A 25110-nucleotide genomic window follows, 5' to 3' on the forward strand; every position below is an offset into this window, starting at 1 on the left:
GACCCCACCAACTGCAGCACCCCAGGCTTCCCTGTCCTTCACCATCTCCCAGAGCTTGCTCAAACTCATATCCATTGAGTTGGTGATGTCATGCAACCATCTCTTCCTCTGTCATCCCCTTCTCTCCTGCCTTCAATCTTTCCCAGCATCAGGGTCTTTAATGAGTCAGCTCTTCTCATCAAGTGGCCAAAATATTGGAGCTTCAGCTTCAGCATCAGTCCTTCCAATGAACATTCAGGCTTGATTTCCTTTAGGATGGACTGGTTGGATCTCCTTGCAGTCCAAGGGACTCTCAAGAGTCTTCTCCAACATTGCAGTTTAAAAGCATCAGCTCTTCAGCTGTCAGTCTTCTTTATGGTTCAGCTTATATATCCATCCATGACTACTGGGAAAACCACATATGGACTTTTGTCAGCAAAGTAATGTAACTGCTTTTAAAACACTGTCTAGTTTGTCATAGCTTTTCTTCTAAGGAGCAAGTGTCTTTTAATTTCCTGGCTGCAGTCACCATCTGCAGTGATTTCGGAGCCTAAGAAAATAGAGCCTGTCACTATTTACATTGTTTCCCCATCTATTTGCCATGAAGTGATGGGACCAGAAGCCATGATCTTCATTTTTTTAATGTTGAGTTTTAAGCCAGCATTTTCACTCTCCTTTTTCACCTTCATCAAGAGACTGTTTAGTTCCTCTTCACTTTCTACCATATGGGTGGTATCATCTGCATGTATGAGGTTATTGATATTTCTTCTGGCAATCTTGATTCCAGCTTGTGCTTCATCCAGTCTGGCATTTCACCTGATGTACTCTGCATATAAATTAAATAAGCAGGATGGCAATACACACCTTGACATATTCCTTTCCCAATTTGGAACCAGTCCATTGTTCCATGTCTGTGATTAACTGTTGCTTCTTAACCTGCATGCAGGTTTCTCAGCAATCAGGTAAGGTGGTCTGGTATTCTCATCTCTAAGAATTTTCCAGTTTGTTGTGATACATAGTCAAAGGCTTTAGTCAATGAAGAAGTAGTTGATTTGTCTTGCTTTTTCTCTGATCCAATGGATGTTGGCAATTTGATCTCTGGAACGGAATTACATCTACAAAATCCCTTCATAGTAGTACTTAGATTGATGTTGAATTAAATAACTAAGAGAAAGTGTGTATATGCCTGGGGCTGAGGATCTTCAGAGGAAATAACCATCACAAAATCCACTATAGCCAGTTACTGAAAATCACTGAACTGCAAAGTTAGGGACACCTAGGGCATGAGTGCCAGTTCTTTTCACTGTCACCTGTGATATCTTTTCTTACCAAGTGCCTCAACTTGAGTAGTACAGAACTCCCATTCCCATCAGGATTCTAAACAAAAAGATTGTTCCCACATTCATACCTGCCTACCTCTATCTCTTAGAAATCCAGGCCCAAACAGTTAAGTAAGTAAGTGTTAGTTGCTCAGTCATGCCCGACTGTTTGTGACCCCATGGACTGTAGCCCACCAGGCTCCTCTGTCCCTGAGATTTTCCAGGCAAGGATACTGGAGTGGGTTGCCATTTCTTTCTCCAAGGGATCTTCCCAACCCAGGGATCGAACCCAGGTCTCCTGCACTGCAGGCAGATTCTTTACCAACTGAGCTACAGGGGAAGCCAGGCCCAAACAGAGTCACATGCAAACACAGTCAAAACAAGTCTGGCATGTTCAGAAATATGATACCCAGAAATGAAGGAAAAGAAAACACTACATATTCTCCCAAAAGGAATTCTTTCAAAAGTTGATTCCGTACGTTAGAATAGTGGCTAGGTGGTTAGGCTCCAGAGTTTTGCCAGTGTTCAAAGCTTCATTCTATTGCTTATTGTGTATATATGGGCAAGTTATTAACCACTTTTTGCAGTGGTTTTCTCATCTGTAAAGTGGGCATAATACCCTCCTGGTGGGATTTCTGTGAGAATTAAATGAGATAGTACAAGCATATGGACTATTTCCTATTTCCCTTCCAGATACATTCTGCATCCTTCTCTGTCTTTCTTGTTCTGAGCCCTGCTGCTGCTGCTGTTAAGTAGCTTCAATCGTGTCCGAATCAGTGCGACCCCACAGACAGCAGCCCACCAGGCTCTGCCATCCCTGGGATTCTCCAGGCAAGTGGGTTGCCATTTTCTTCTCCAATGCATGAAAGTGAAAAGTGAAAGTGAGGTCACTCAGTCATGTCTGACTCTTAGCGACCCCATGGACTGCAGCCCACCAGGCTCCTCCGTCCATGGGATTTTCCAGGCAAGAGCACTGGAGTGGGGTGTCATTGTCTTCTCCAGTTCTGAGCCCTAATCAACTATATAAATGGGTTTGCTTGCCCTCTGTCTTCTAATTAGATCTAATCATTTGCTATTCTGTGCTTAGTAGGGCTTCCCTGGTAGTTCAGCTGGTAAAGAATCTGCCTGCAATGCAGGAGACCTGAGTTAATCCCTCGGTTGAGAAAATCCCCTGGAGGAGGACATGGCATGGCAGCCCACTCTGGCATACTGTGTCTTTGAATTTGGTCTAGCCAATTAGGCTTCTAACTGGATATAGCCAATGGGACACATTAAAAAGACACATTAAAAATCTTGTTCTTTGGAAAGAAAGCTATTGCAAACCTAGACAACACATTAAAAAGCAAAGACATCATTTTGCCAACAAAGGTCTGTAGAGTCAAAGCTATGGTTTTTCCAGTAGTCCTGTATGGATGTAAGTGTTGAACCATAAAAAAAGGCTGAGCAGCAAAAATTGATACTTTCAAACTGAGAATACTGTGGACAGCAAGGAGATCAAACCAGTCAATCCTAAAGGAAATCAACCTTGAATATTCACTGGAAGGACTGATGCTGAAGCTCCTATACTTTGGACACCTGATGTGAAGAGCCAACTCATTGGAAAAGACCCCAACGGTAGGAAAGATTGAAGGCAGGAGGAGAAGGGGGTGATAGAGGAAGAGATGGTTGGATGGCATCACTGATTCAGTGGACATGAATTTGAGAAAACTCCAGGAGATAGTGAAGGACAGGGAAGACGGACATGCTGCAGTCCATAGGATTGCAAAGAGTCAGACGTGACTTAGCAACTGAACAATAACAACAAGGGGTGTTAACAACAGTGTAATTATTGGCCAAAGTGGCTTGGTTTGCAGAGCCCTCTTAGCCATAGATCTCCATCCCTCTGCCTCAATCCCACCTCATTTAACAAAGTACCAAGGTCTAGATAGAATGAGATGAGGACCTTGCAACATCTGGAGAGTTCCTGGTCTTCTCTGTGGGCCCAGCTAGGGCTCCTCTTCTGGCTAGAGACTGCTTCCAGGAGCCCCAGGCTTTATTGCCTTTCCCTGTGGGCCTCTCACAAAATCTTATCTCCTACAGGGGGAAGTACTTTCTGATCTGGTCCCCAGAGTATCCAGCATTCATGGGGCAGCCCTCCCTCTTCACTTTCTCTCACAGGTATCTGTGGTAAACTCTCCATTCAACCTGCTGCTGCTGCTGCTGCTAAGTCGCTTCAGTCGTGTCCGACTCTGTGCGACCCCATAGACGGCAGCCCACCAGGCTCCCCCGTCCTTGGGATTCTCCAGGCAAGAACACTGGAGTGGGTTGCCATTTCCTTCTCCAATGCATGAAAATGAAAAGTGAAAGTGAAGTCGCTCAGTCATATCTGACTCTTAGCAACCCCATGGACTGCAGCCTACCAGGCTCCTCCATCCATAGGGTTTTCCAGGCAAGAGTACTGGAGTGGGGTGCCATTGCCTTCTCCGTCCATTCAATCTGCTTCCCCCTTTTTCTCTGTGTCTTCCAGAAGCATTTATTAAACTTATTGGTTGTCAAAGATGGGATGTTAAATGCTTATGTAAAGTTACAGAGAACTGCCTTCAAGGCCAGTGTCTTATGTGTCAAGACCAAGCCACCTACAGCTGACAGATAGCAAAAGGACAGTCACTCAACAGGTTAAGCTGAGACCCCAGTCACCCTGGACTGACTGAGAAAGTCAAACCCAGCTGGAACTGACCGGGCCATGGCAATGGTGACCCCAAGGCAGGAGCACCTTCACCGCAGGCCTACAGTCTCCCCTACAGAGGATGACCCCACTCTACCCAAAGCGCACACACTCATGGCAAGACCAAAGGTCATTTTACAGCACACTATATCAGCCAGTTTCCTTTATTAAGCAGGAAATCACATTTTTATGTTGCGTCAACAGTCTATCCATTCAGGAAAAATGAGTTTTCTGAGAAAATGAAGATCATTAATTTATCCTGAAATTTTGCTGGGGAGAAATTCAGTTGTATTTGAATACAGATGGGAGATAAAAAATGCTGGAGTATTCCATTCTTCCTTTATTAATGAGGTAGGATGCATAAAACCCCATTAAAATTACACAGAAGCCTCATAAGCATCTTTCCCATCTTCTTACTCAGTCACTTTTCATGGATTTAGAAGGTGAGAAGGTGCTACCCAAGCACAGGGACACCCACTCTCCCATTCACAGAACTTGGTCGTATTTGTCCATTTGTTTGTTACTGTCATAGGTATTTTTGAACACTAAGTGTGTGCCAGATATTGTCCTAGTTCCTGGGACCATAAATTAAATTTCCTATTCTTAAGGTGCCTGCAGTTTACGGGAGAAAAATGAAGAAACAAATAGGCAATTGAGGGTAGGGAAACCAATGAGTCTTGGAAGTTCAAATAAAGAACATCTAACTCAGACTTGGAACAAGAGGATAAGGGAAGGCTTCTAGATCAAGACCTATCTGAGGAAAAGGAGGAAATGACAGAGAGCAGAGTGTTCCAGCCCAAGGAAGAGCATCTAACAGGACTGATGGAAATCTTGCTGTAGTTCAGTAATACTGGAGCAAAGTGTTCAACAGGAACGGAAGGAGGCTGTTGGAGAAGGGAAAGGTTTGAGGTAAACAATGGTAGGTAATGAGACTGGAGAAGTAAGAGAAAGTCCAAGGCTGATTAGGAAAGCCTTTCTGGAGGCCACGGGTTTTGATCTGGGAGTTGAAAGTCATTTTTATGTTAGATGCATTCTTCGGTGTAGAGCGTTTGCTTTTAGACCCAGAAGAAGTGCATTTGCAGAAAATCACTCATGCTGGTGAGACCTAAATTTATTCATTTACTTATCCATCCATTCATTCATTAAATTTTGATTGGTCTTCTAGAATGTGACAACTCTATGGTAGGCTCAAAAGAGAGCTAGGAGGAATCAGACACAAATTTATGACTTTGTCTTATACTCAAGCACAAAGTCAAGCTTTACTGTCTTGGAAGCTATTCTATGATTGGAGATGGGGGAGCAGTGGAAAAACTTGTAGGGTACATTTAAAGGGTTGATGGGGAATAAAGTTCCCTCCCTGACCCTGGAAACCATTACTTTGAGAAGAAACAAGTGATACTTTCTGTTTCTCTTGAAAACTGTCTGATCTTTCCACTTTAGGTCATTATCCTAAAGTAAAAGCTACCCGAGCCACTACTCCAGGCTCCCTCTTGACCCTCCCTAGTCACATGCTTCAGCTCACAGGCAGAGAGCACATTGCTTCTTTCATGTGTAGGTCAGGGGTTCAAATTCCTCCTCTAACACTTTGGATGTTTGACTTTGTTGCCATTATTTCATCACTCTGAACCTCAGTTATTTTAATCTCTAAAAATGGAAACGATAATACCCACCTTGCAAGTTTATTAAAAGCATAATACATGATACCTATTTATAATAGTTAAATCTTTAAAAGAAAAGGTTGTCAGTGAGTGCCAAAAGTTCAATATAAATTCTGGTGGAGTAAGACGGGTGAACAAAGGCAAGGGAGAAAGTTTCAGAAGATGCTTCCTGGCTGGAACTTGAAAATCATCAGAAGAATCCATATGAGTCACTTTCAGGATTGCCTTACCTAGGGGCAGAGTCTTTCCAGACATTAATTCATTTATTCCTTCAACAAATAAGAATCATCCCAGTATGTGCCTCTATTGACCCCATTGCCTGGAATATCTATCTCCCATTTTATCCTGTAAAGTTTTGTCCATCTGATCCATCTTCCAGCACCAGACACTCCGTTGGCCTCCATTCACCCACTTGCCTGTTTTTATAGTGTGGTCATACTTTCATGGGCATGTGCTTTACATTATCCTGAGATTATTTTCTATTTACATATCTCCTCTTCCTGGGGTGCAATATCAGTGAGAGCAGGGATCATTCTTCTTCTTCCAGCAATGTGAGGTGCCTAATAAATGTCTGTGCTGAACCAAGGATGTGTGCTTGGTGCTCTGTAGTTTACAAAGTGTTTTTATGTTTACTATCTCAGAAAAATTTAGGCACTCTTCAGAACAACCCTTGAAGTGGAAAGGATCCATATCTTAGCTCCATTTTGGAGATGTAAAACCAAAATGAAGTTCAGATGCTTCTCAAGAGCATTGATTCTGAAGTCTACACAGTGGGCAAGTCACGGAGCTCACACTCTAAAAGCTCTAAGGGAGATAAGACAAGGAGAGAGGTGGCATGTTTCACACAAAAATACAGTGTTACGAAATTTTAGAGGAGCTTTAGCAAGACCTCTTGGAAAAAGAGAAAGTATGGATTTGAGCTTGGGGAAAAAAAAAAAAAAGCAATACAAGGCACTAACTCCTTCCCTGCCATTTCTAGGCTGAGTGACGTTTAGGAAAAAGAGAGAAATTGACCCAACTGTTTATTGTCTCTTTTCTCATCTGCAAAAGGAGGACAGTAGTATCTCTTTTACAAGTTGTTGTAAAAATTAATTTTAATGTAAAACATACTGTTTTCAAGCAAATATTCAGTAAATAACAACTCTCCCCTCCAACCTTCCTTTGTAGTTTGACAAATAGGGTAAGATTATACTGGGAAAGAATCAATGGGGAATTCTAGAAATCGGTAACATCTAAACTAGACTTTCGTGACTGATCCAGCAGAGATGGGAATACAAAGTTTTCAGGAGAAGACAGGTAAGCACAATGTGTGTTTTTCAAAGAATGGTTATGTGAGAGTGAATTTATATCTGTGATGTATGTGTGTCTGAGTATATGCGTGCAAGTGTGTACATGTATATACATGTGTGTATGAGCATGTGTGTGCAGTGTGTTGGTACAATGTGAATGCATTTTTGTGTGCAAAGCAGAGAAATGGGGAATGAAGTTGGAAATATGGAGTCAGACTAAGGAATCCCCCATGTGGGCATGACCCACAGAGCAAGAGGTTCAGTCTGTGGCATTTGAAGTGATTGGAGCAAACGTCCAGTCAAGGAAGGGTACAAGCATGTCAGCCTTGCCGAAGATGAGAGTAGCATTAGCTTTTCTGGCATCCTGGAAGAAGGAGAGAGCAGAGCCAGAGAAAAGAGGGAGGCGGTGACGATGGTGGGCTGGATGGAAGGATTCGACACAGGCTTGGGATGAAAGAACAGCCGCTGAAGGAGTAACTGAAAGTAGTTTTCAAATGGCCGGTTACTAGGGAGAGGAGGGGTTAATGCTGATTCCAAGATGCGGGACAGAGTCACTAGGCAAGGAGGGTGACTTGCATGGTGACTCAAATGCTTACAGATCAGAGAAATGTTGACAGGCAGGACCACGTTGCCTACTGGGCTCTTTCACTTAGGAGTGGGAGGAAGGAATCATCTTAAAACAACATATTAAAGTTGAAACTCTCATAAAAAAAAAAAAAATCCCCTCCTGGGCTTTCTGTCATAAGAACTTTATTTTGATAGATCCTTCAGGATCCTTTGGTTTCCCAGAGAACTCTCATTAGGGTCTTCCCATGTGGATCAGCAGAGAAGGCATTGGCACCCCACTCCAGTACTCTTGCCTGGAAAATCCCATGGACGGAGGAGCCTGGAAGGCTGCAGTCCATGGGGTCGCTGAGGGTTGGACACGACTGAGCGACTTCATTTTCACTTTTCACTTTCATGCACTAGAGAAGGAAATGGCAACCCACTCCAGTGTTCTTGCCTGGAGAATCCCAGGGATGGGGGAGCCTGGTGGGCTGCCATCTATGGGGTCGCACAGAGTCAGACACGACTGAAGCGACTTAGCAGCAGCAGCAGCACCATGTGGATCAGTGGTCAAGAATCTGCCTGCAATGCAGGGGGCCTGGGTTTGATCTCTGGGTTGGGAAGATCCCCTGGAGAAGCGAAGGGCAACCAATCCAGTATTCTTGCTAGAGAATTGCATGAAAAGAGAAGCCTGGTGGACCTCAGTCCATGGGACTGCAAAGAGTCCAACATGACTGAGTGACTAACACTTTCACTTTCACAGAAGGAGAGAAAACATTGCTTAACATTGGAACATTTCCCTGGTGGCTCAGAGGTTAAAGTGTCTGCCTCCAATGCGGGAGACCTGGGTTCTATCCCTGGGTTGGGAAGATCCCCTGGAGAAGGAAATGGCAATCCACTCCAGTATTCTTGCCTGGAGAATCCTATGGATGGAGAAGCCTAGTAGGTTACAGTCCACTGGGTCGCAAAGAATTGGACACGACTGAGTGACTTCACCTTCACCTTCACTTTCAGGGAGGAGGTAATGCTCATTAGTCATCAGGGGGAGCTCTCAGCATAGGACATACCCCACAGACAGGGAATTGTGCGAGAGCCATAAGAAAGAGGCAAGTGAGACACCGCAGTGCTCTGGGGTCAAGAGAGGAATGATCACATGCCTGGGCAATGGGAGATCTCCCCATGAGGTCCTAGCACTTAATCTGGGGCAGAAGAGGGCTGAAATGGGAGAGAGGGAGGAGCTGCGCATTACGAATTTTACCAAGGGCCCCTGAGCACATCAGGAACCAACAGAAGAGCAGTTTCCTTAATCTTCAGCACATTCCAAAGAGATAGAGTAACTGTTATCTGATTTTAGACCCCAGGTTATAGTGGAGACGCATTTCCTTTGCCCACTCAGAATGAACCAGGCATGAGTTTCCTTCATGAGGTAGCCTTGAGTGAGAGTCACCACCTTCCCACTCTGATTTCACCCAATATGACCACGTGACCATTTGTTGTTGCTGTTCAGTCACTCAGTTGTGTCTGACTCTTTGCAACCCCATGAACTGCAGCGTGCCAGGCTTCCCTGTCCTTCACCACCTCCCAGAGTTTGCTCAAACTCATGTCCATTGGGTCAGTGATGCCATCCAACTGTCTCATCCTCTGTTGTTCCCTTCTCCTCTTGCCTTCAATCTTTCCCAGCATCAGGGTCTTTTCCAGTGAGTCAGCTCTTCACATCAGGGCAAAGTATTCAAAACTTCAGCTTTGGCATCAGGCCTTCCAATGAATATTCAGGGTTGATTTCCTTTAGGATTGACTGGTTTGATCTCCTTGCTGTCCAAGAGACTCTCAAGAGTCTTCTCTAGCATCAATACTTCGGCATTCAGCCTTTTTTATTATCCATCTCTCACATCTATACATGATTTCCTTACAAAACACACACAGTTGAGGACTACCAGGGCTCAGCACACCACCCCCAGCTGAAAAGCAAACCCTACTGTGTGTAGTACACAGCAGCACAGCTTCATGGTTAGTCAATTTCATAATGTCATTGCAAATATCCTCCCATAGAAAACCACATAGTAGTGCCTCAGTACATACAAACCCTCGCAGTAAACAACACCCACAGAAGTATGTACTGGTTCTTCCAGTAAAAGTGGATAACTCCAAAGTTACTAATTCTGAATTCTGGAATGAATTATATGGCTTTACTAGATTATTGCTTCCTTTGCAATTTTCTTTTCTTTTATACAAAGTACTATCCATTCATTCAACTGAAATGTTATTGAACATACATTATCAGTCAATAATAATTTTTAACTTTTATTGTATGCTCATTTCAGCATTGGGCATAACTATAGAGGTGAAGAGATGTGGATGAAGAATCTTACCTGCCATATCAGTTAACAAAGGACATCAGCCTTCAAGCTTTAAGCTCCTGCAGCTGCCCCAGACCATGTACCAGAGGGAATTCATGATGGAAAAAGGCAGGATATTGACCCCAGATCATTAATGTGTATATCACAGGAATGTTTCAATGAGGCCAGATGCTTGCATCATCTCATATATAGAAAAATGATAAATTCATTAACTTGAGATGTCAGATTTTCTTTAATTAGCAGTAATCTTTTGACTTTCTGACTATCTGGGATTTTTGTTGCAATAACTCCTATGTATCCTGGTTCCCCATTTGACTCTTCTGAGCAGATCCTCAGAGCTTATCTGAGAGGCTGTCTCTGGGGCTTAAGTCTTCAGAGAGTCCACTGAGTAAAATACTATTCTCAACTTTTAGATTGTGCCTTTTTTCAGTCAAAAGAGGTACACTAAGGATGCCCAGAATGGCAAACTCAGGAGGTTTGGAAATCCACCCCAGAATTCCAATCTCCCCACCAGAACACTATGACCCTTCCTTTAGCCATTCCAAGCCAGCATCAAACCCCAGCAATCCATGACAATGAACACATATTCTTTAAGCAAAAGCCCAAGCTGTCATCAAGTGGCTACAATCTATACCAATCTTTCCAAAGCCCTTAGAACTTATTCCATGTGTGCTGGGATTTTTCAACCGGAAAAGAAAAAAATAACTAAAACATATACAGACCCATTCTCCTTTTCTCCATACGATGACAGCTAATTTCATTATAGCTTTCCTGCTGTCTTGGTCTTTTCTTTCTCCTATTAAATAGATCCCTCTCTTTCAACTTTCCTTACATATAGAATATGTAAGAGGATAAGAATAAACCCACAGATCAAGCACTGTAAAGACTGGTAGTAACAAACCATGGCCGCTAATCAAAGTCAGGTCACCAGGATCTGTTGCTAATACATGATCCAAAACTATGAAAGGGATGCAGGCAGGCTCCAGAGGTCCAAAAGCCTCATCCTACTCTTTGTGTCTATAACATTTGCCTCTAGTAGGTCATCATTTCCAGATTTCTAGGCCTGGAAAAATTGGCCAAATTATCTACTTCTTGCTGTATTTTGCTGTGTTTCACTTTTAAACTATGAATACTGTCACCTTTCTGCTATGTAGGGCAAGAACAACAAGGAAGAGGCCAGACTGGTGGTGAAATGCAAACACGTATTGGGCTCACCCATCATTATTCTGTGGTATGAACACTACAAACGTCATACATTATACCTTCCTTTCACTGACTGATTTCTCACCTCAATGCATAACCCATCCTAATTATGCTTTGCATTTTCTGCTGAAGAGTTTTATGTTCTTTGATTAGTAGCAATGATTTCAAAATTGCTATGAGAAAGTGTATCACAGTATGGACCTAACAGAAGCAGAAGGTATTCAGAAGAGGTGGCAAGAATACACAGAAGAAGTATATAAAAAAGATCTTAATGACCCAGATAATCATCATGGTGTGATCACCCACATAGAGCCAGATATCCTGGAGTGCAAAGTCAAGTGGGCCTTAGGAAGCATCACTATGAACAAAACTAGCGGAGTTGATGGAATTCCAGCTGAGTTACCTCAAATCCTAAAAGATGATGTCATTAAAGTGCTGCATGCAATATGCCAGCAAATTTGGAAAACTCCACGGTGACCACGTGACTGGAAAAGGTCAGTTTTCATTTGAATCCCAAAGAAGGACAATGCCAAAGAATGTTCAAACTACCACACAATTCCACTCATTTCACATGCTAGCAAGGTGATGATCAAAATCCTTCAAGCTAGGCTTCAACAGTACATGAACCAAGAACTTTCAAATATACAAGCTGGGTTTATAAAAGGCAGAGGAACCAGAGATCAAATTACCAATATCTGTTAGATCATAGAAAAAGCTAAAGAATTCCAGAAAACCATCTACTTTTGCTTCACTGACTATGCTAAACCCTTTGACTGTGTGGATCACAACAAACTGTGGAAAATTCTTAAAGATATCGAAATACTAGACCACCTTACCTGCCTCCTGAGAAACCCATATGCAGGTCAAGAAGCAAGTTAGAACCGTATGTGGAACAATGGACTGGTTCAAAATTGGGAAAGGAAAATGCCAAAGCTTGACACCCTGATTATTTAACTCCATATGAAGAGTACATCATGTGAATTGCTGGGCTGGATAAAGCACTAGCTGGAATCAAGACTGCAGGGAGAAATATCAATAACTTCAGATATGCAGATGACACCACCCTTATGGCAGAAAACAAAGAGAAACTAAACAGCCTCTTGATGAAGATGAAAGAGAAGAGTGAAAAAACTGGCTTAAAACTCAATATCCAAAAAACAAAGATCATGTCATCTGGTCCCATCACTTCATGGCAAATAGGTGGGTAAAAAGTGGAAATGATGTCAGATTTCATTTACTTGGGCTCCAAAATCAATGTGGATGGTGACTGCATCCATGAAATTGAAAGACTCTTGCTGCTTGGAAGAATAGCTATGACAAATCTAGATAGTGTATTAAAAAGCAGAGACATCACTTTGCCAGCAAAGGTCCATATAGTCAAAGCTATGGTTTTTCCAGTAGCCATGTATGGATGTGAGATTTAGACCATAAAGAAGGCCAAGCACTGAAGAACCGATGCTTTTGAAATGTGGTGCCGGAGAAGACTCTAGAGAGTCCCTTGGCCATCAAGGAGATCAAACCAGTCAATCCTAAAGGAAATCAACACTGAATATTCATTAGAAGGACTGGTGCTGAAGCTCCAATACTTTGGCCACCTGATGTGAACAGGCAACTCATTTGAAAAGACCCTGATGCTGGGAAAGGCTGAGGGCAAGAGGAGAAGGGGACAAAGAATGAGATGGTTGGATGGCATCACAGAGTCCAAAGGCATGAGTGTGAGCAAACTCAGGGAGATAATAAAGGACAGGGAAGCCTGACATGCTACAGTTCATGGGGTCACTAAGAGACAGACACAACTTAGCGACTGAAAAATAACTATATATATACGTGTGTGTGTGTTTGTGTGTGTAATTAAAATGTTAAGCTGTACACTTGAAACTAACACATTGTATTAATAAATCGACTGTAGTTCAATTTAAAATATGCATATATATGTGTGTGTGCGTGTCACTCAGTTGTGTCTGACTCTTTGAGACCCCATGGACTGCAGCCCATCATGCTCCTCTGTCCATGGGATTCTCCAGGTAGGAATACTGAAGTGAGTTTCCATTCCCTTCTCCAGGGGATCTTCCCAACCCAAGGACAGAACCTGGGTCTTTTCCACTGCAGGCAGATTCTTTACTGTCTGAGCCACAGGGAATTTCATATATATATATGTATATCTATATATCTATATATATGAGAATATATGTATATATAGTGAGAATATATATATAATATGCATATGTATATGCTATGAAGCCATGAGTAATCAATTAATGGATACTGAGAATCAATATCAAATCAATATTTGATGTATATATGTATACATCAAATCTCATATATAAATATACATCCAGAAATAGAACTTCAATTACATCCCTCATATTACTAATTTCCTTTTTGTTTTTTAAATTATTTGGTGTGTGCATGATTTCTGCTACCTAAACCATATGATTCTTGGAGGCAGACTCTGGGCCCTGTTTATCCTCAAACCCCACCTCTGGCATGGCCCCTCAGCTGTCCCTGGTGTAAAACACACTCATTAAAGAGTAAATGTTACCCCAGAGCTTCACTGCTTCACTGGAGTTCCATGCAACCTAGAAATAATCAAGGGCGCACAGAGAGGAAGACAGTATAAGAAGATCAACTCAGAAAGAGAAAAGATGTTCTAGCTGGCTGTCAATCAACTAAGATTTAAAGAGGAAAAGAATGCTGTATCCTCAGTTAGGGGAAGGGAGAGCTTTCATCCACTCCTCCACCCAAGGGTGACTCTATACCTGTGACCATGTCATGCAACTTCAGGGAGGAAGAAGAAAGTTCAGACCAGGAGGGCTGGAGGGGCTGAAGATGTTGGGGCTGCTGGGCAAGTCCCTTGAGAGGCAGAGGGAAACTGTTGATTGAAAGAAGAGAAATTTATGGTTTGTCCCAGTTCCATGGAGAAAACACCTTTTCACCTTTCATCATTATACCTTTAGCACTTAGCATACTGACTGTAACTACTAAATGTGAGCTGCCTGGGTCTATGAAGCCATGAGCAATCAATTAATGGATACTGAGAATCAATGAATGAATTCTGGACCAACTGTAGGTGTAGGCTTAAAAGACAGGTCAACCAAAAGGATTCTGATCCCCTTGTGTTTGTTAGGCCACTTCTCTAGTTTAGCAGGAAAGGCAGGGACCCAAGACTCAGAGAAGAACCAGGTTGTGTGGTAGAGAGCCTTCACTGCTACCATACTTTTGGGCAACAATGAAAAAATGTGAAACAAAAAATTTTTTTTGGCTGCCCCACATACCATGTGGGATCTCAGTTCCCCAACCAGGGATTGAACCCACAGCTTCTGCAGTGGAAGCACAGAGTTTTAACCACTGGGCTAACAAGGGAAGTCCTGAAAAATTCTCAGTGTCAGACCTTGTCTACATTTGGATTGAACAGGGTCAAATGGGATGAACAGAACCGATTTGCAACATGGAAGTAAACTGCATGCAAACAGGTATGGATCCAGTCCAGCTAAAGAGACAGGAAATTCCACACAAACTTTCAGATCAGCTTTGCCCAGTTAGGGCTGTAGTATGTCAAACACATCTGGATTATCCAACAATTTTTGTAATCGTGGAAGGCATGCAAAGGCATGTGACTGCCAGCTACACCATCTGGGGTCACCAGGGTCAGTCCCTCCCTGTGCTGGCCTGCAGCCCCCTCTGGGCATGTGTTATCTGCCTACACCACATGCTGTTCCGAGATTTATGTGTGAACTTCAGGGGAAAGCATCCAACTGTGTGGAAGAAATGAAAGATCTTTTCTCCTTTTTCCTTTTTTCTTTTTTTTCCTTGCCTTCTGCCTTTTGCCCTCCTAGAGAAGCAAAGCGTATTGGAGAACTATCAAGAATTCATGCAGAGAAGAACAGTAAAAAGTACCAACCAGCCCTAAACTCCTACCTTTCCCATAAAGGAAGGGTTGGGGGCTTCAGGTCCTGGCCCTTTTCTGGAAAAAGCCAGAAGGGAACCAGAATGAGATCTGGGAAGGGAAGGAGGAGTGGCAGGGGAAGGGTGGGAGTCTGGGGCCAAGCGTTGGTGATGAATGAGGAATGCTATGCTGAAGAATCACGTTCCTGGAACACGCTTGTCCTTCCCATCTGATGGGGCTGTAATTACAGGAGGATTGAGCTAACGAGGCACGGAGGACCTTTTCCGCTTACGTTCACATCTTTCCTCTGTAATCATCTTTGAGAAAAAAGTTAACTTGGAGATGGATAAACGGCCCAGAAACTCAGATCATCAGCCCAGTGGGTGCGGAGTCCCTGCCACTGAGCTGAGTTTATCCATCACCCCCTGTTTCATGGTCAGAAGATCTGATTTTCCTGTGATTGTGCTTCTCCAGGATCTGGGGTGTATCACTGAGATAAAAGACAGCATTCTGAACTGTCTGTCCCCCTCCGGACTCCATTTGGATAGTACTGTCTTCCAGAACACAGACAGGCAACACGGAAGCTACTTATGAAGCAAGTGTGCTGCTTGCTCAGAGTGTGGTTGACAAAAACAAGTCTCAGCCCATGAAGAGGTCAGCACAGCAAGGATGGAGCTCAGCCTTGGGCAGTGGGACATCAGTGTGACCTGGATCAATAGACGAATGCTCCTTGCAATAGGAAAGACTTTATCTAGGCCCTGGAAACTGAAAAAGAAGACCCAGAGCTGGCTTTCCAGGTGGTTCAATGACAGAATGAACAAAGGTAAGAGAGCTGAAGGGAGCCTCGCAAGAGAGGGAACGCTGAGCAAATTCCTTTGACAACCTCCATCCTTTGAGACCTCAAATACTCGTTTTCCCATGGAGATTTTCCTCATTATCCCTGCTAGGCATGTCTTCTGTTTTCTCTAAGCTCTGGTAGCACATTGCTTTTATGCCTTTCAAGGTGTGCATTGCAATGTATATTGCCTTATGCTGAGTTTATTTACTTCCCTCACTGAAATTCCTTCCTAGACCCTAATATGCACAATGTCCCTAATACGTGCCTCACCCAGATTAGAAATTTGGCAGAGCTATTATTTGGCAGAGCTAAATAATTAACCTATTATTGAATGAAGTAGGTATGTTTAGCAGGCATGGTAGATGGAGGTCTGACTAGTTTGCAGGTATGATCTAACTCAGGAACATGAAAACCAAAGCATCTAAAGAGAGCAAAATTCTCATCACCCCTGTGCCTTGCTGATCAGCACACTCTGCATAGTGTGTTTCTCCCTTCATTTTGTGTCTTGCAGACTCGAGTCTGGGGCCAGCCTTCTTAGTGGTTCACTGCAAATTGCTATCTGCAAGCTCTTCCCCAGTGAACACCTCGAAGGACACACAGAACTGTCTGGAGAGAAGTAGTAAAGCTGAAGTTATGGCCTGGCAGTAGCTTAAACTTTAGCATCTATTTCAATATATGGAGCATTTAAATAATATTGTAGGACAGAAAACTTATGATCCTAATGTAGAGAGAATAAATTACATAATATAATAATATATGATGTATAATAGTATATGTAAATAATATAATGATAAATAATAAATTAAATTCATGATGCATTTTTTGTCAATTTCCCTTTTATGGAATACTTCTCATAATTTGACAGGAGGGAAGGGGGCAGGGCACAACTCTTAAAAGAATGACATAGCAGTTGAGGTTAACCATATATTGGTTAGAACCAATTAGGTCCAAGATGGCAGAAGATTCAACTTCAGCACACCTTAAGCCTCATTATACATTCATTGTAATACATTCAGTTCAGTCAGTTCAGTTTAGTCGCTCAGTCGTGTCTGACTGCGATCCCATGGACTGCAGCATGCCAGGCCTCCCTGTCCATTACCAACTCCCACAGTTTACCCAAACTCATGTCCATTGAGTCGGTGATGCCATCCAACCATCTCATTAGCAAATGCTAAATGACACCTCCACTGCTCCAAGCCTGAAGGCTGACCATAAAAGGCCAAAAAGTGGACAGTGGCTCAGTTCCTGGAAATCTCCAACCCGTCTCCAAAATAGTTGGCATAATCCTCCCACTTATTAGCCTATGAAATTACCCAGCCCATAAACTAACCACCCCATATCTCGAGGTTTTCCAGGATAGCTCCATGCCTTGCAGCCACCTCTTGCCTTCTGAGACATACCACACTCTCTCTATGGAGCATGCATCTCCTGAATAAATCTGCTTTCCCTCTATTCAACGTACTCTCAAATTCCTTCCTGCATAAACCAAGGACCCTTCCTTGGGGGCTCATCCCAGGGACTCATCAGAGACCAGGGATGTCATGACCATTCTCTCCCTCATTTTCCTGGAATACTAGCTGGTCTGAGCTCCACTCACACTGCTTGGCCCCAGGCTGATCTCCATGGACCAAATCACTCAGGCTCTCTAGCACTCTGGCTTCTTGGGCCCCTGGTAAGAGATGAGGAGGTAGGATGGGAGAGCAGACAGGCATATTCCTCTAGCTCCTTCCCTGCACTCCACACACTGGCTGTGGTTGTGTTCCCCCACCTAAACCTTCTCTGTAACTGCAACTACAAGTCTCTCTGGACATACTCCTCCTGGCCAGAGCCACTGATGCTGGTATTTCCCTGATCTTGAACGCTCTGAGGAATTTCGACAACTTTTGTTGATTTTCCTTCATGCTGCCTAACCACCCACCCCATCTGGGTGCTTCCTCTCCCTATTTCCTCAAAGGACCTTGACTGACAACAGATCCCACTAACCCAAACATTGTTCAGGGAGAAAAAGGATGATCCAGGACTAATCTGATTTTTGAGATGGTATATAGCAGCACTGGGTTATTGGGTATTTAAGCTGGTTGGAAACTTGCCTCTATTACTTGTTCAGAATCTGAAGCCTCCATCTTATCTTATTGAACCATTATTGATGTACAACATTATATAAGTTACAGGTGTACAATACAGTGATGCACAATCTTTAAAGTTCTTACTCCATTTACAGGTATTGTAAACTATTAGCTATGTTCCTCATGTTGTACAGTTACTGTAAAATATTAGCTACGTTCTTCATGTTGTAGCTTATTTGATACCTAGTAGTTTGAATCCCCGGAGAAGGCAATGGCACCCCCCTCCAGTACTCTTGCCTGGAAAATCCCATGGACGGAGGAGGCTGCAGTCCATGGGGTCATGAAGAGTCAGACACGACTGAGCGACTTCAATTTCACTTTGCACTTTCATGCATTGGAGAAGGAAATGGCAACCCACTCCAGTGTTCTTGCTTGGAGAATCTCAGGGACAGGGGAGCCTGATAGGCTGCCATCTATGGGGTCGCACAGAGTCGGACACGACTGAAGCGGCTTAGCAGCAGCAGCAGCAGTTTGAACCCCTCATTCCCCTACCCCTATGTTGCCCTGCCCCCTTCCCTCTCCCCACTGGTAACCACTAGTTTGCTCTCCCTATTCCTGAGTCTGTAAATCCTCCATCTTAACTTATCAAATACAATCCTGAAAGCTGCATCAGTATGTTTATGATGAGCCCAGTAGAAAATCTCAGAGGAAACAAACTCCTAGGCCCCACACTTCATGGGAGGAGGTCTCTTATCTATGCTCTCCCCAGTCCATGTTCTTATCCTGGAGCCAATAGACTTTTCGGAAAGGAAGGCTTGTGCTGAACCCATGAGAGCTTTGTTACTTATTCCTATTCTAAAATTTGAAACAGAAAACCAGAATATATATGTAAAAAGTAATTCCAGGCCATACACATGAAGTCTCTTAATCTTGTAGTAGGAAATTTAGGCTACAGAATTAGCTCGTTTAGCTGTTGCCCATTAGGGAGACAGTTTTGCAAGAGGATGTCCCCATAGTCTTTTTATGGCAGGGTCAAGGCCAAGGATGCTACTAATCTAATACTCCTTAAGTGAAAAGCTGACTATGATGTATGCAACTCACCAGATGGTTTGGGACTCCTCTTCCTGGATCTGAGGGGCAATCTCTAGGGGTCTCATGATGCCCATTATTCTGAACACTCCTCTCCCAACACAAGACTCCCACCCCCTGTGGCCTTTGGTGTCCCTGCTGTGCAAGCTCACTTCATTGATTGATTTCATGGGCAAACTGTTCGATGCTTGCTGAGTTGTCATAATGGCTTTTAAGTTTGGTAACATAAGGAGCTAGATGCCACAGCTTATATGCTCCTCAAGGCAGGCATCCTGTGTTTTCTGTCACCTCATACAAAGCCCAAGTAGAGAGGGAGGTGTGGTTAAGAAACAGTGAGGTTTCTCCAAAACTCTATGCAAATTTAGATTATTAACACCATCATTATTAACAAATAAAGATGATGGGAATGACAATGATGATGATTATAATAATCCCTCAGAAAACATTCCTCCTTCCTTCACTTTAGAATGCATAAGCTGGCCTGTTCAGTGGTTGACTGCAAAACATACACTTGAGGAATCCGGGTAAAAGCTTCCCTGATTTCCCTGAGCTTCTGGTAAAGTGCACAAGAGGCATGTAAGTGTGCGTGTGTGTGTGTGCACCTGTGTATATATGTGTGCACATGCTTGTGGATGCATATGTACTTGCAGGCATGCAGACACGTAGATGGATTGCCTTCTGTCTATAACAGGAAATGACTCCAAGATAAGGCACCGGGGGAGGCTGGGCCAGCTGCAAGCTCCGGGGTGTAACCATAACCATAAGGGCTGAGGATTTGGGGAAAAATAGTTTGCAGTGTGGGAGATGTTCCTGCATTTGGGGGGGAGTGTTTCTTCAGGCCATTGTGGACCAATAAACAGTTCAATTTTTTCATTGTTCTAATTAATTTAATTAAGTTAACTTCCAAGGTGTGTTAAGAAGCAATGCCTTGGGTGATTAACTGTTCCCATATCAAGGTGTTTTCACAAACACATTTACCCTGATTAGTGTACACATTATTATGTAATTAAATACCTCACACAGAGGAATTTATTAGTGCCTCCTTGTCTCATAACAAATAAAGCAGGCCTGAGAATCTCTTAGAATAAGACGATTCCAGTTGCTAGAAGACAGGCACAGACATAAAGAGATGTTGAGATCTAGCCTGAGAAGGAAGAACTCATTGCCCCTCCCAGGGATTTGCAGCCTGACCCCCTCCTGGACCTGTTGTCTTTCCTCTGCTCCCCACTTGGTATGGAAAAGAATCCCATCACCTACCAGTAAGGCTCCTCCTCCTCCTCCTCCTCCTTCTCATTTTACATAGAGGGATAATGTGGAGGCTTTCACTGGTAAGGAATGTGGAGGCCTTCATCTGCGCACACCCCTCTGAGCTCTCCTGAACAAAACTCATGAAGTTCACAAAGTTTAACTTCTTCCACCTCCTTCTGGTCCATCCAGCACATGCCACAAACTGTTCAGCCAGTTTCTTCTATAAGGCCCACTTCCTATTGTTTAGAAGAGAAAGACTACCTTAGTCTGTTCAAGCTGCTATAATAAAACACCACAGACTTGGTAGCTTACAAGCAACAAAAGTTTCTTTCTTAGCGTTCTGGAGCCTGGGAAGTCCGAGATCAAGGTGCTGGCGGATTGGGTGTCTGGTGAAGGCCTGCTTCCTGCTTCATAGATGCTTGTCTCTCGTTGTGTCCTCACGTGGTAGAAAGGACTGGGGAGTTGGGTAGGGTCCCTTTTATAAGGAATTTAATCCCACTCAAAGACTCCACCCTCATGACCTATTCACCTCCCAAAGGCCCCACCTCCAAATACCATCCCATTGGAGATTAGGTCTCAAAATATGAATCCTGAGAGGAAGTTAGTCTATGGTAGGCTCTTATTCTGAGATTTTTGAGCTAAGTGAGTGCTGGCCAGATGTTAGATTCTGAGATAAGTTAGAAGAGTAGTTCAGTGACAACCCACTCCAGTATTCTTGCCTGGAAAATCCCATGGACAGAGGAACCCAGCAGGCTACAGTCCAGAGGGTTGCAAAAGAGTCAGACATGACTTAGTGATTAAACAGCAACATGCGTTTATCAGTTTCTGTTATGTGAATAGTGCAAGAAACTAAATAATGAAAAGGCTTATTTGTGATTTAAAAAAAGAAGAATAGTTCTTTCTACACAGGTCACTTTCTCAAGGCCATTCCCCTCATGGCCACTGACATTATAATAAATACAGTCAACCCTATACATCTTGTCTCCTAATAATCACAGTGTTAATAACTTACACTCACTGATCATACTGCCCTATACCATACAAAGCAACTTTGCCTGGATCTAATTTAATCCTAAAACTCCATGATGTAGATTCTATTACTATCATATTTAACAGAAGAAACAATTGAGGCATTAAGTGATTGGGTAACATGTTCAAGATCACACAGCTCGGAAGCATTAGAATTCCTGGAAACCACTCAAGGCTGTGGGACATAACAGGCCATATCCCCTGGGCTTGATCCCCTGCCCCATCCTCAGAGAAGGACACAGGAGCCTGAAGCGGAGTCTTGACTTTCAGCCTAGGGGTCCAAGGCCTGTGCCTTTGACCCAAAAAAGCAGACACGTTTCTCTGCTCGCCTGCTCCATTTGATGCAGTGAGACCCAGGCGACTTAGCCACCTTGGAGAGAATAAATTAAGTGACATTTCTGGGGAATGTAGAAAATACTACTGAAGGCCAAGTGAATCAATGCTGAACGCAGAACAAAACAGTTCCCACCACTGGGATCAGACTGTTCAGGTTGGTGGCAGGGAGAGAGAATTATTTGAGCCGGGGGCCAGCTCCTGAGGGAGCTGAGATTGATTCTGTATGATTGATGGCTCGGAGACAGAATGCCAAGTCATCAATTGCCTCGGCTCACGCCACGGACGGCATCAAGATCACTTTTCCCTGGTGCCCAGCCTGAAAGATTTCTCTTCTGTTTGTTTGTTTGGCCTGGGGCAGTCGCCTGCCAGGCTCAGCTGTGTAACTTTACCAAGGCCTTCTGAGAAAAGACAGGTGACAACTTCTGGCAGGAGGGCATTGAACTTGAAGGAGAAGCAGCAGAATTAGGAATGGGGGTGGAGCTGCATGTGTGCGTATGACACGGAGAAAGAAAGAAATGGTAACAATTCCACCCTAGGAATCCTGACTTCCATCTAGTGCCACATATGCCAGTGGGCAATATTTGGCCAACTAAGGTATTTTCTCTGTGATTATATTTCTACATATAATGAATCAGAAAAACCAAGCTATTCTTTCTATCTCATCAAGATGTTAGGGAAAGACCCTGAACCCTCTCCAAAATTTGCTTATGATGACCTAAATCTTTAATATTTCTTTCCTTGAGCTTTATTATGCTTTCCTGGGTAAATGTATTGATATAGTTTTTACCCAACCTCACATCTGATTTACCCTGTTGGATGGCCCACCATGGCTCCCAATATGGAAGTCCTACCACCCAGCTGATCTAGATGTTTTCTGAATTTAGAGACCACAGCTTTTCCTGAATCTTCTATAAGCCTGGAGCTTTGCAGACCTCATACTCCATAACTATGTCCCCAGACCAATTTCATACAGATGTGTGTGTGTGTGTGTGTGTGTGTGTGCGCGCGCGCACATGCGTGTGTGTGACTGGGCTTCTCAGGTGGCTCAGATGGTAAAGAATCTGCCTGCAATGTGGGAGACCCAGGTTGGATCCCAGGGTCATGAAGATTCCCTGGAGAAGGGAATAGTTACCCACTCCAATATTGCTGCCTCGAGAACTCCATGGACAAAGGAGCCTGGCAGGCTACAGTCCATGCAGTCACCAAGAGTTGGACATGACTAACTAACACTTTCACTTTTCATATGTATATGTATGCATTCTAAGTGTCTAATGAATCCAATTAACCTATGTAACTGGTAAACTTGTCAGGAAGGCCACACCTTGGAGGAAACTGAAAATATTAAATTTTTCCCAAAAAAACAGCAAGTGTGATTTTAAAGACAATAGGAGAGGATAAGTGTATAGATTTGGGAAGGTAACATCAGGTTAAGAGAGAGTAGTGAGAAATCTTTGTCTTTAACTTTTTGTTTTGCTCTGTTACCTCTCACAATGTTAATAAACTTTAACTTGAGGGGTAGGATAATGTAACTAAGAAAGAATTAAAGTCCAATATAAGTTAAAGGATGGTGGTAAATACACTCACTTTTTAAAAATCCCTATGTCTCGTTATAAAATGAGTAACTCATGCACATAATAAAGCAACTGGAATAAAAGAAAAAGGTAAGAAGAAGAAATGAACAAATCCTCAATCCACTCTTCCAGAGAAGGCAATGGCAATGCACTCCAGTGCTCTTGCCTGGAAAATCCCATGGACAGAGGAGCCCGGTAGGCTGCAGTCCATGGGGTCGCTAAGAGTCAGACACGACTGAGCAACTTCACTTTCACTTTTCACTTTCATGTATTGGAGAAGGAAATGGCAACCCACTCCAGTGTTCTTGCCTGAAGAATCCCAGGGATGGCGGAGCCTGCTGGGCTGCCGTCTATGGGGTCGCACAGAGTCGGACACGACTGAAGCGACTTAGCAGCAGCAGCAGCAGCAAGCCACTCTTCAGTGCTATTATTAAATGCTAATCATATTTCTTTATCATGCCATCACTGCATATGTCTATCTGTGCCTGTGTGTGTACATTTATTAACAATTAGAATTTTAATATTTAGTCACCTTAAACAAATCCAGGTCTTTGGGTTCAGGTTGAAACTCTATCCCAGGGTGGAAAAAGCAACTGGAATCTCTTTTTATAAGGAAGTGATCATAGAAATCCTATGCAAGTTAACTAGAAAAATATAAAAGCAATCTCATTTTCTTCTTAGATAAATTATATCTTAATTTTTAAGTGATTTGATGAAACAACTCATGATATTCTTTAAGATAAGATAGAGAAATATGGGATGACATATAGCCCAGGGATGCAAGAAGTGAATTCACAGCTGTATGTATTGACCACACCTGCATATTGTTGGATCATAAAGACTCTTCCTGACCCAGTCCTTCATTTGGGTGAAGAAAATGGGTCAAATAGTCACTCATCTGTTTATAGTTCCAGCAGTTACTTATTAAGGGCCTGTCCTGGGCCAGACTCCGCTATAAGGTCCCAGGGTATAGCAACCAGATCAAATTCATAGAAAGTGATTTCTTCAGGCATCTGCCTAAAATGAATCCATGCAGTGAGTAGGCTGGCACCCTACACTGAAGACACTGTCTGATATTAACAATACTAAGATTGAGAGGAGAAAATGTTGAGTAATGTGTATCAGTCAGGGTTCTCCAGAGGGGAAAAAAAATAGAAGATATTAATAATTTATCATAAGATGTTGGGTCATATCCCACAGCCTGCCATCTCCAATCTGGAGAAAGCAGTGATGTGGTATGAAGGCCTGAGAGCCAGTGGTTTAGATTCTAGTCTGAGTCAGACCAGGGACAAAAGGGTCCCAGTTGCAGCCACTGGGTCTGGTCCATTGGCAGGCAAGCTGGCCCCTGAGTACCCCGAGTGGTCAGGATGTCAGTCTCAGCAAAGAAGAATCCCCACCAGAGTCGCCATTTGTTGCAGGAAGGGGGACCCCTTCCAGGCTCCAAAACTGGGTTCTCGTCTAACACTCAGAGATGAATTGTCTGAGGGGACACATGTGCTGACAAAGCAAGAGATTTTAATGGGAAAGGGCACCCAGGTGGAGAGCAGGAGGGTAAGGGAACACGGACGACTGGCCAGAGTGCCCCGACCAGTAAAGAGTGAGAGAATTTATTGACCTCTCTCCCATTCCCTCTCTCTTTCCTCTCCTTAACCCTTCCTATCCTTCCCTGTTTTTCTAGTCCCCTGGTCCTGGATGCAGGAATCTGGTTGAAGGGCCCTCAGCCTGAGCTGAGGATTGGAGACTGATCACCCCCTCTTAGCAAAGAACTCGAATTCTGGTTCTGGTCTGGTCTGATTTCTGGTAGGGCCGAGTTCCAGTCCTCCCTTCTCTGGAGGCCCAGGAAAGAGTCCAGTAATGCCTGGGTATCTGTAGGTGGCAGGAGACATCTCTAAGGCCACCCCTTTCACCTTCCCTCTCCCGCCTCCTCCCCCTTCTTCTTTCAACCTGGCTTCCTTTCCTCCCTTGAAATCTTTGATGTTAGTACTTGGATCT

Source organism: Capra hircus, chromosome 24, assembly GCF_001704415.2.
Source record: "Capra hircus breed San Clemente chromosome 24, ASM170441v1, whole genome shotgun sequence".
Taxonomy (NCBI): Eukaryota; Metazoa; Chordata; class Mammalia; order Artiodactyla; family Bovidae; genus Capra; species Capra hircus.